The sequence below is a fragment of the Motacilla alba genome, chromosome 3 (genome assembly GCF_015832195.1).
Source record: "Motacilla alba alba isolate MOTALB_02 chromosome 3, Motacilla_alba_V1.0_pri, whole genome shotgun sequence".
Taxonomy (NCBI): Eukaryota; Metazoa; Chordata; class Aves; order Passeriformes; family Motacillidae; genus Motacilla; species Motacilla alba.
Genome location: NC_052018.1, coordinates 36,224,302 through 36,236,365, shown reverse-complemented (window position 1 = coordinate 36,236,365; position 12,064 = coordinate 36,224,302). Strand labels below are relative to the sequence as shown.

Here is a 12,064-nt window from a genome sequence, read left to right as displayed (position 1 = left end):
CACTGCAAAAGAGCTGAGAATATTTCTTCAGCACGAGCAGGTCTTCTCTGACCTAAGCATTGACACCAAACCCAGCCAAAAGCAGCCAACAAACAGGTGTGAAGAGGTCTCCTAAAGCCATCTGCATCCACTCTCCCAAAGCTTGCTAGAGCAAGATTGGAGCTTCCCTTACCTTGCTCAGGATTGTGAGAAGTGTTGAGGCATGTGAGAAGTGTTGAGGTTTCCTGTCACCCCGGGCATTGCTGCAGAGGTCACATATCAGAGATGCACTGGAAATGGGGGTCTAAGTGCTGCCTCTGCTTGTGCGGCAGCACTTTAGGAGATGGTGTGGAATGGTGCTGAATAAAGAGCACTCCTTTACACCGGGCAGGAGAGTGATGCCTGAGGTGGAGGGAGACACAGGTTAGTGCTACAAAAGGGAGCAGTTTGCTGTGCACTGAATGTTTTTTGGTGCTGGAGTTCACAACACCTGATTGGGACCTTCCCAGCCACCTCAGGGCAGTGGTGGCTGAACTTACCTGACGGCTCCACTGAGTGTCCAAAAAAATCAGAGCCTCTCTCCATTGTTTCCATTGTTCATGCTGTGCTGTGACAGTACCTGAAAGGCTGAGCCAGGTGGTGCTGTATGGCCTGGCACAAACACTGAGTCAGAGACATTTGTCACTTGGAGGAGCTGATGCAAGACCCACCACGTTGGTCATCACTGGGGCTGCTGTCTCTGCAGAGGAACCAGAGCCAAAACTCTGATTCATCTTCTGAGCTCTACGTGAACGCTCAGCTTCAAACACACGCTTGACTCTTACACAAACCATCTGAGAGAAATCAGGCTGTGAAATTTTCCCCGTCCTCCACTTCGCAAGAAGAAACATTCTGGTTAGTTGGGTCTCCATGACTAGAAATAGACCTGTTCTTTCCTGACTGAAGGAGAGAGGGAGATACAAGACAGACCTATTTGCTGCCTGGCAAACTTCATATTCAACCTGTTCCTTTCACACCGATACAGGAACTGTACATGTATGCTCCTGCCTCTTTATGAAAGATATGGTTAGGTCCTTATCTGCCTTACTGAGACTTTCCTGTCTCTTGGAACAGAGTAAGATACTCCTGTTCGCCATGGAGACCATCCCCCATCTCATCTTTTAAGACAAGGTCCTCCTGCATGCAGCAGCAAGAAAACTTCTCCATCCTGTGGAGTGCCTGGGGTCCCAGGGGCCATCATTCTGCTCTGCTCCTAGTCACTTCTCCAGGGCAGCCCCTGGACAGCGTAAAACATGGCACTGCCCTCTCTGTGGGGATCACAGGCTTGCACCAGGGCTGTGGTGCTGGGGTGCATCTGTGTCTCAACAGAGGTTTGTCTCATTCATCCACCTGATAGTGGAGCTGCACATATTGATCCAAGGTGCAGGGCTGACTTCCTTTGGCAAGTTCATGTCCTCACCCTATGCCTCAGTTTACCCTTCCATTACATGGGGTGATCACACCTGCCTGCCTGCAGACTGGCAAATGTTATCTCTCACGCTTCAGATGGGAGATATTGAAAATGTCAGCTCTAATAATTTATATGTCACAAGTTGAAAACACAGTTTCAAGTGTACTCACCAGGAAAAGTGGTATTTGGGGAGTCAGGAAGAGCTGGCCATCCCTGCTGCATTGCTGTGCTCCTTCCCTTCCCATTGCAGTGATGCAACTGAAGGTAAAACTTGGCAAGGGGAATTTAATAGTGAATTAAAATGTAGGAGGCAAGGGAAAGAGGCTGATGTTGCAGCACAGCTAATATGCAATACCCAGACCTACCTGGGCTGGGGGATAATGAGTTGTCAGGATTATATGTGGCAGCAGAATGGCTTGTTTTGAAGTGGAATTATTGAACTGATTATGGGCAAGTTCTTGTATCTACATCCTGCAAATAAATAGTGCAAATAATGAGCAGCAAACAAGGCAAGACACAAACCAAGCCAGGAGAACAAGGAGACAAAGTATTATCTGTCAGAGAGAGACACAAATTGAAAAAAGGGAGTCATTAAGAAAAGGAGATAAATCTGGGGAGGGGGAAGAGTGACAAGGAAGAGAGACACAGTGTTGCTGTAAAATGGGAAGCACTCATTTTTAATGGTATATATCCCCAGTGAATATCATGAAGATACCTGGCTGCTTTGGTATATCTGAGACTGTATGTATCATGCCATGACACTGCTGTATGCACCTTTCCTGGTCTGTGTGTGCTGCTGCAAGCCTGGTGCATCCCTGTGAGTGATGAACTACTTTCATCAGTTCGCACTAAATGCTGAGAATTAGTTGAGCTATAAGCCATATTTCATGTTAGGTTACAGGGGAAAACAGTAGGAGATAGGATTTATGCTCTCTGTATAAATGAACTTCATAAGCTTTTCTTCACAAGGGAAAAAGAAATTGTGTCTGATAAAGTTCTGCACAAAAAAAAAAAAAAACCCAAAGAATTTAAAAAAATAACATTTCTAAAGTGGGAAAAAAACAACTTTTGTTATCACTGGTGATTAATTGAATTGATGTGTAACTGTTGTTCCAGAGCAGTGGAGATTAGAAACAGTGACAGACTATGCCCTAGTGGTCCCAATTCTGCTATTACCTGAAATTACAGTCCAAAGCAGACTGACAAGTGTGCCCCACAAATTCATAAAAATTCAAGAGCCACTCTCACCAGTCTACTTTTGATAAATTCTTCTTGATTCAGTAACCTTTCTTAATGGAATTTCTCTCTCTCTTCCTCTCTTTTCTTTTACCTTTTTTTTTCCACTTCGGTCCACACATTTATTATTATCCCTCCCACTCTCCTCCGTGGGAGTGCAGACCTCTGACTAAACATCCATGTTGTAATCTGTACAGGAATTTACTGATGGTGCATGACAGAAGGGACTTAAAGAAAATTATGCATTTCTCAGGTCTACCCTAGGGCACACAAATCAAAGTCTCCCCTGAACACTATATAGTAAAACTGAAAGTAGCTACACTTTATATGGAAATTAGATGATCCTAGGATATAACACAACTAAACATATATCAAAACACAGTGACAATGAAGGTGGAAACTACTTTTTCTTTACTGAGGATATAAACCACTATTTTGTTTTATTTGTCCTAAAATATGCCTTTTTCTTTGGGGATGAGAAAAAATCCCACTAGGAACATGCATTCACTGGACAGGTTCTAAAACTCGTGATTCTTTTTTTCATTTTTATTTTGCTTTTAGACCACTTTTATTTTTTACTGCCTTAGAGAAGATATTTAGAATAGTTCATACAGTAACAAACACCTTGATCTCCTATGGACTGAATCAGAAAGGGAAGGGCTTAATCAGGGGGCAGGGAGTAATATCTCATGGTACTTTTAGGGCAAGGGACCATATCTAATTTTGCTTTCTTTTTCTCTAGGTTCTTGCATGTTTTATAACAAAACCGAAACATAAAGCGTAGCAATGTGATATCTTGGACATAAAGCCTGCTGTTTTCCCTCACAGTAGCTCCTTCCTGGGGGATGAGCCATTAACAGCAGAGCCCCTCCAGCTGCTGTTGTTGATGGCTGTGCAAAAGCAGCTGCCACATGCAGGCTCATTGCAGCTGGGACATAGATCGTACAACATCTGGGTTTGTGTCACTTCCCTCCAGGGCTTCGGCACACCTTTCATGTTCCATTTTTTTTAATGAAATAGGGAGTGGGAGCTGGAGAGATCCACGTATGATTTATGCACTGGAACAAGGCAAAGAGGGACGGAGAATGTTCAATGCCAAAACCAAACAGAAAAGCAGAATAGATAAAAGGAAGATTGTGTTTATTCCACTAGTACTCCCGGATCAGCATTTGAAGAATTAACTTTCTGCATTCTTTTGTATTGTCATTTTATAGCATGAAAAATCAGCTCATTTCAAGGCAGCATAAGAAAAAAGGAGATGACAAAGTTCAGCAACCCTTGGGGCTCCCAGTTTTGATGAGCTAATAGATTAACACAAGTGCTTTCCCACTTCCATGGGTGTGTGGGATCAGATTGCATCTTGCTGCGCATCTCGACAGAGTGCAGTGATACAAGTCATCTCATCCATGAAGGGAACATGACACCAAAACAGAAACAGGAAAGAAGAAATAGCCAGAACACAAGCATGATAACTGAGCAGATATGAGTTCAGGCTCCTATTCTGTGACAGCCTTTCTACCTATAAATCTGTTCGTTTTTCCATGCCTCATTTATATATTCATAAATTCAAGATGAAACTAGTTTTCTGTCTCACAGGTCCACTATGAAAGGTAAATGATATTAAATATTGTAACCTACTTTACTGCTGTGATACCAAAGTCTATTTAAGATACTATTACCAAAAAGGAGGGATATTTTATAGACAGTTTCCCTTTGTGTCAGAGGAGACCAGACGGTGATGTCAGACTTCCAAAGGCCAATATGACACTGGAAGAAAGCATTTATGATTTCCTCCAAAATATGTACAGAAGTGGAAATCCACTGAGGGCACAACTGGAACAAATAATTCACTGGGACTTCATTATCTATCTGCCTGCTACTTGCATATATCATGGAAATATATTTCCACGTGATGCAGGTGAGTGTCTCCGTGCTGGGGATCTGAAGGCAAGGGATTATCCCTCTTTACTCATGAGACCACATTGGTTATTGCTCCTTGATACATAGGAAAGGCACTGGTAAATGGAAACAAATTCGGAGTGCCAGCAAAATGCTTAGGGGCACTGTGCCCATGAGGATGTGCTGAGGGACCTTACTTTCTCAGCCTAGAGAAGAGGCAACTTTGGGGGCACTTAGGAGCCACCTATCACTGTGAGGAGGACATTATGACACATTCTAGAGTTCCTCCCCACCTGAATGACTCCACCAGTCAAAATATCTCTATCTTTGCAGACAGTAAAGAAGGAAAGGCACAGTCATCTTCTGCAGAAAGGTATATTTGTTTATGTTTAAAGAGATAGCATATGTAGGTATAACAATTGGAAAAAGCCCTGTCCCTACACTGTATCATGTAAGTATCTGAGGGCATAGAATAAGACCTGTTTAATGCCTGGGTCATATTTTTCAGAGGCTGATATCTTTGAATTTATTTTACATTGCAGATGAGATGTTTCCCCTTCAGTACACATTTTAACAGACATCACAGGTGCCACTGAGAAACTGTTTTCCTACTGTATTTTCAGTCTTTCAGTTTTGAACAATACATTAGTGTCCTAGTGAAGAGAGAAAAATAGCTCAGAGTTAAAAATGCCCCTATTTACTGCAGTGCCTTAATACTGCTGGCATTAGAATGTTATTGTTCACACAAGCAATGGTGTTAAGGAAGTCGAGGTAATAAAACAGAAATCAGAGATGATGCTTCAGCTAATGAGAAGGCAAATACCACTGCGAGTGGTACCACTGCAAGTCCCTGGCTGTCCCTCCTGTCTCCCAACCAGCTGTGTGCAGATGTATCTGCTGGGTTGAGGAAGAAGTTTTTCTGCATGGGAAAGGGAAAGAACAGTGCATGGTCATCCTGGGGTGACCAGCCTGTACAAACCCGCTTGACCTCAACTCTGGCAGCAGTGCATGGTTTTCTGCAGTCCCCTACCTTCTACTGCCAGCTTCCCTAGCTCCACCAGGAGCATTAGGATTGTTATGACACACAAAGTCATAAGGTCCTGGTTTCTTTATGGCTTTAAGCAGGAATGCTAACTCCAACATTATGGCAATTCCTTTCACAGGCACCGTGCCCACTGCACACAACCAGCACTGGTTTTGGGTATGTCCCTTACCCCTCGGGGGCTCCTCATGCCTCCCCCTGCTTATCTCTGTCTCACTAGTGCCGCTGACAGGAGGGGAGGATTCACCCATGAATCTCCAGGCAGAGGCACATAAAGGGCTGTTATTTATCACCTCTTTTCGTGTGAAAAAGGCAGTGCGGCAGTGCGGGCAAAATCCCAGCTCAGCACTTGAAGGATCACTGATGAGGATCACTGATGCTATCCTGCATCTCTATCAGCTGCAAACGCTTCCAGGTCCTGCAGGATAAAACCATACAAGGGCTGTGCTTACAGTGTTCATTGTGCAGGCCAGGCACAGCTAGGCACTATATCATCCTCCCGGAAAATGGCCAGGACAGCAGCTCCGACATCAGCTACCTTGTTGAACAGCGCTCTGTAATACAGCAGATGAAATTCAATTGCTTCCCAAAGAGCAAAGCAGATGCCTTCACCATCATGACCTGTCACATGAAGAGTTATAAGTCATGAGCATGAGAAAGATTCAGCTCTCCTGCTTGGCCAACAAAATAAAACACTTGCTATTTCTTGGGAAAGTAAGAGTGTCGTTCTGGGACAGCAGAGCCATAGCGGCTGCTCAGAGAGAGAGCGGCTGTCACACAGCTTCTCTGCTGGCACTGCAGTGCCAGCAGGACTCTCCTCCCTTGAGCATATATTTGAGGAGTGTGTGGTGCTTGCCAGCTTAATCGCAGCTGTTGGTACGGAGAAGATTGATGGGAGGGCAGGTAAGTTCACCGGGAAACATGACCAGTTTTCTTTGGAAAGCAGTCCTTTGCTATAGGAGGGGAAATTATAGCAAGAACAATGAGTAGAAGAGAATCCTGGACAAACTTGCAACAGGAATATGGCAGCCACCTGAACGAGAAATGGGAAAAGAGATCAGGCAGAGAGGAGAGCAATAAAGTTTGAGAAGATGTGTGGGTTTGCTTAAGGTAAGCAAGGAAAGATGAAGGAGATATAAAGTGGAATGTAGAATTTAGCTAGCAGCTGGGTGGCAATCAGGAAGCCTGTAGTGGGTCTGGGAGGGGAAATAGAGTGAAGAAAAAGACAAAAATAGAGGGCAGGCGGAAACAGAAATGAAGATGCTGCTGAACCGAGTTTGCACAGGCTCTTGTGATGATGATTACCTGAGTGCCTATGCGCTGTGCTCCCTAACTCCTCCAGGCTGGGAGCAGAGCACAGATGCCCACATTGGCCCTGCATGAATCCTGCACAGCTCTGCAGGAATTACAGGCTGTGCAGCATATCTTCCTGGCCTCAGATTTGCACCTCCCCAGTAAGTCCTGCTTACATATTGGCAGCCATGTGCTGTAGAGCCCAGGAGCCACTATCCAAAAGGCAATTATTTACTTAATGTTCATAAATTAATATCCAGCTCCTGGAGTCATCTGGCTCTGGTAAAATGCTGTCTCTCTCTTTTCCTTTTCCTTTTTTTTTTTTTTTTCCTCCCCAGTGCACACGAGATAGTGTGGAGCTGTTGATGTGTTTAGTACAAGTTTATCTTGAACACATCTGCTTATGCCAAGGGAATAGTATGAACTCCCAGTGACCTGTAGAGCCTGCATTCCTAATTAGCTGAGAAATATTCCATAATCAGGGTATTGCCATTTCAATGGAGTCTATAGATAGAAAGGTCGTGTTCTTGTCTGGGGTCACAAATAATCACTTCTGACTATATAGTTTCATTCTGACCTAGAGTTAACCAGGTGCAAAGCTGGTAAGCAGCAGGACAAGATTACACTGTCTCACAGAGTACATCTACCCCGGGGGCTTGCCTTATGTTTTTCAGTCACATTTTTTTCTTCCAACCTCTAACAAACATGTACAAACCCTTCAAGCATGAGCGAGTAACTGCTTTGAAACAATGCCGGGTTTTATGGCTGCTTTGCTGCAGGCCATCAGCCCCAAGAAGGTGCAACAAGCAAAAAAGCTGAGAATGTGCCCTCCAGCGACACTCACAGGACCCGCAGCACCTCCCAGCCCTTCTTGCCACTCACTCTCCATTGGCCTCCTGCCCACCTGTGTGTTGGGGTTTTTTTGTTATTTTATTTTATTTGCCCCCTGACTTTTTTTATTCTCCAGAGCAGCGTTCAGTTTCTGGAACCATCCAGCCTCCTCCATCCACTGCACTCTTCACCATAGTAAGGAGGCAGAAACTGATCTCTCTAAGGGTGTCCACCACGTGGACCCTCTCCACCACAGCAAGAGTTTGGGGAGGAGTAACTCCAGCACGGGGAACCATTCCCAGGTTGCTTCAAGCTACCGACTGTCATGGAAGCATTTCAGTTTGGATTTTGGCAATGCTGATTCCTCTTCAGAGGAAGAGCCTGGCTATCTCTGGTTTAAATACCCTATGAGTATGTTCTGTGGTACAAATACAGACACAAATGTACTCAGAGGGGTGGGGGAAAAGTGAAGGTGATACACCACGACATGCCAGTGGAATATACCATAACTCACTGGAAAGCATGTGAAGGAGAAAAATACACAGATGGCAACAGACAGTAACAGAGCTGCTCACCCAGACTGCAGGCTGATCTGAAGGGGCTAATACCCTGCCTCATCCTTCCATCTCTCCCAACCTTCTCTCTGACTAGGCAATCTGTCACTGCAGATCTCTACCCTGAAGGACATCAAAAACTGCAAATCTCTGTACCTATGCCTTGTTCCTTCCCCCAGCTGAGTTGTTTCAGGCACAAATGTAGGTTAGAACATTTCTCATATGGCTACACATACATTTGTGTCTGGAGAAACTCACTCCACTGATTTTATGCCTTTGCTAGAGGGTTTCTCCCTACCTTCAGAACATCTATTTCACAGCAGGGACTGAGAATTGGATTAAGTTTGTGTGATGGATCTGTGTGGCTTCTCTACAAAGCAGGCACATAAACCTGAAGGCAGGGCATCTTCAGTTGTAAGAATGGACTCCCAGACTGGAAAGCAGTGGCACAAAAACCACCAGGAAATGTCCACCCAACACAAGAATAGTTCCCAGGAACCTGTGTGTTGTTGCTGTGGAAATAATAATTACAGTTCAATTAACATTTGAAGATCAGTGTTTTCTTTTTGCTAGCAGTCAGGCTTCCTGGTGTTACCTGCAGGAATTCTGCTGTGGATTAATAAATAAGGTGACACGATCTCATACAGATAGGTTTTTGCCCATCCTCCTCTCAGCTACATGTAGTCCAAACTCTGTGAAATCCTCCTGGAAGCCCTTGAGAAATGTTCTTGCTCACTTCCAAAAAATATAAAATTTATTCTTAAAAAAAAAAAAAAAAAAGAAAAAGAAAAAAGGAAGCATTGGCTGGTGAAATAAGTTACACTGTAAAAAATCCCATTGGCAACCTCTGGGAAATTCACAGTGACTGTTCCTTTGTCCAGGGTCAGTGTCTCTTGGGCATGTCCCCTTGCAGGCTGCATATGTTTGTGGATACTCACTGTTGTAATTGTTGTTTTGTTTGCACAGGGAAATAGTGTCAACATTCCATTTTTTGGGTTGTCTACAGGACAGTGAAACTGATGGCTGACTTAGTTCCTTCAGGAGTAGTATTCAAATAGTGATTACTGGAGCTGAATAATTCAGAAAGTTTTCAGATAGTCTTTGCTTATGTCCTGATCTTCCCAAGAAAATGCTCATACTTCATTTTTTTGCTTGCACAGTCACAGAGAGTTAAATGGGAGCATGACAGCACATTGAAAGCTATGCCTATCATAAATCACCTTTCTGCATCAGGCCCTCAATCACTGTGTGTTAATAGATATTTGATGGGCAAAAAACAAGCAAATAAGTTTGCTTTGGCCACATCTAAATTCCTTTTGTTTTCAGTGATAGTTTGGAAAAGAGACCTTTGGTAACAAAATAACAACAACAAAAAAAGGCAAGAGCAAACAGTTTTTAAAGCCATATAGGGAAGTTCTTCTGAAAACCCAGTTGTATGCTTGCATAAACAAGGATTCAGCTGAGGTATCTGCGCAGTGTTCCTGTCAGGAAACAGCAGTGATGCATATGATTTATCAAAGCACCAGCCACTACATGCCGTGGATATTTGCTCTCAGACCACAGTGTTAAAGATTAGAAAAGGTATCTGTTGAATTCATTTGAATAGCAAATAGACTGGGGAATCACAATCTGTTCTCAGCTATTCAATGGATGAAAAAAGTAATTTATTGAATATATTAGTCTCTCAATTCTAGCAATTATTAGAGCAGAGTTAAGATCTGAAGACAGTAATTTCAGGTTTTATATATAATTTCTACAAGCAACTGATAAGTGATGTTAGTGCATGTAGTTCCTGGCTTCTAGCTCAGTCACAAGTAGTTCGTAACAAATCCTCCCCACTCCCTGTTCGGAGGCTGGCTGACAGTGCCCTCAGCCAAGCACTGGTGTAAGGATTTCTAAGATCAAAGCATGGGTTAGCTACATTATTCTTGTGGAATTAGATTTTTGACCCCTGTTCGTAACTCACAAATTACAGTTATGAAACTTAGTCACCTACAACGCTTGCAAATGAATTTCAACAACCAATTGAACAGCTGAGCTAATCCATATTAGTACACAGGGAAAGGAATCTTGGACATTTGCATTTTGCATAAAAGCAGGACTGAAAGTACTTCAAGGACAACTGGTAGGATAAAAGCACTTTGGGGAGAGGAAAGACACTAGAGTTGTCAGCATCTGGTATTTCCAGGACCAGTGTTCAAATTTTGCATAATTTGCTCAGAAATTAAAGCAGGTTTTCCAACCCTCTTATCTGAGAGCTTTTCTCCCAAGTGTCCATCCTCTTGGCAGCCTCTGCATGGAGACAACAAGCTCCCAGTCATCCTTCCCTTAGAAGTAATTTCATCAACTCAAGTCAGAAGCAGCTGAATGCCTACAGAAGAATCTGGAAAACCAGCATTACATGTGGAAAGAAGAGGAGAGAGCACCAAAGAGATGGCAGATTGCCATTTTGTACTCACCCAATTAATATGCTCCTTCCTCCATTTGCTCTCTTGGTCTTTCCAGTCTCCATAATGCCTGGTGAACAGATCGAGGGGTGGAGCTGAACTGGTGACTGTCACCTTATAACATCTCTCCTATAAACACATAGTACTAGCACAGGCAGAAGGCACTGTCGTGCTGATCATCATCCTCTGAGTCAGCCATTTACAACCACCTTCTCCAGGCTGTCATCTTGCCACTACAAATTCAAAATCTGAGTCAGAACCCAATTTAAACTGCTATAATTAACAGTCCCAATTTAACCAAACCTAGCAGTTTGTCATGTTGTATTCTCTGCATACATCTGAGCATCTTGCATTTGGGCTACTTTGTTCCCTGCTCATCCCCTTCTGCTGCCAAGCAGCTCAGGTCCAAAGAGCACCAGTGGGATTAGGCTCCCATCAGGGTAAAGTCTAACAGCAGCCAAACTATAAAATTCAGCCACGTTGGATTTGTTTTGCTTGTTAAAAAGCAAAGCACCAAATGTCATGGAATGGGTGCTGCTGTGCGCTAATCTATAAATACTGATGAGTCAAAAGGGAGTGAAGTTCTGCAAGAGATTTGTCAGTGAAAAAGAGTTATTGTATAATGGAGTGGCCCACTGCAATGAGGCAGCTCTGGGGCAGAGAGCCCAGGCTGGCGAGGAAAAAGCCTGGGTGCTGCATAAGGGAAAGATGGGTGGAAGCCATCTTGCTTACTGGTGAGCCCCAGGAAACTTGGACCAGCCAAGTTTTCTACGTGGAAGATAATGGTTTATTAAACAAACTAAAAAGGAGTACTATTCCCCTTGTTACTCCTGTTACTAACAAATATTTCACTCTGAAGAGGGCCTCTGGTCACTGTGGATAGTTTAGAGTGTCCCTTCACTTTAAGGGAATTCCCTGCTTTATTTTCAGGGGATTGTGAATAGGTGACTTACAGATTAATTCAGGTTTTTGCAGCCACAGGTGATGCCAAAACTGTGGGTGTAAACATAATTCTGAAAAATGTGTCTTTTTAAGATTTAGGGAAGACTTTTTCCCTCTACCTTCTCTCTATTGCTTCCTTTCCTTCCTCTCACCATCCAGTTTGAATGACTTATTTGGTCTTTGCATTTTGGTGTTGTTTATTTTTGCAGTGCTGCCTGGAGGCCACCACTAAGAGGTTCTGGCTCTTGAGCCACGTGCAACTGAAGAACCATCCACTGCCCATACGTGTTTACAATCTGCATGTGACGTGAATGGACTAACAGAGCTTGTTTATACATAATTCATACAGCAGATCAGCAGGCAAGCTGGAATAAACTCCATGTCTCCAAAT

At 43.6% G+C, this 12,064-nt stretch overlaps 1 long non-coding RNA gene across 2 annotated transcripts in view; it reads right to left on the bottom strand.

The window, feature by feature from the left end:
• LOC119699873 overlaps positions 1-10,844 on the bottom strand; it is a 77,871-nt gene extending 67,027 nt beyond the window's left edge. For both annotated transcript variants that reach the window (XR_005256571.1, XR_005256572.1), the window contains exon 1: positions 10,744-10,844. This is a non-coding gene — a long non-coding RNA (uncharacterized LOC119699873). The remainder of the gene's footprint in view (positions 1-10,743) is intronic.
• Between the last annotated feature and the right edge of the window lie 1,220 nt (positions 10,845-12,064).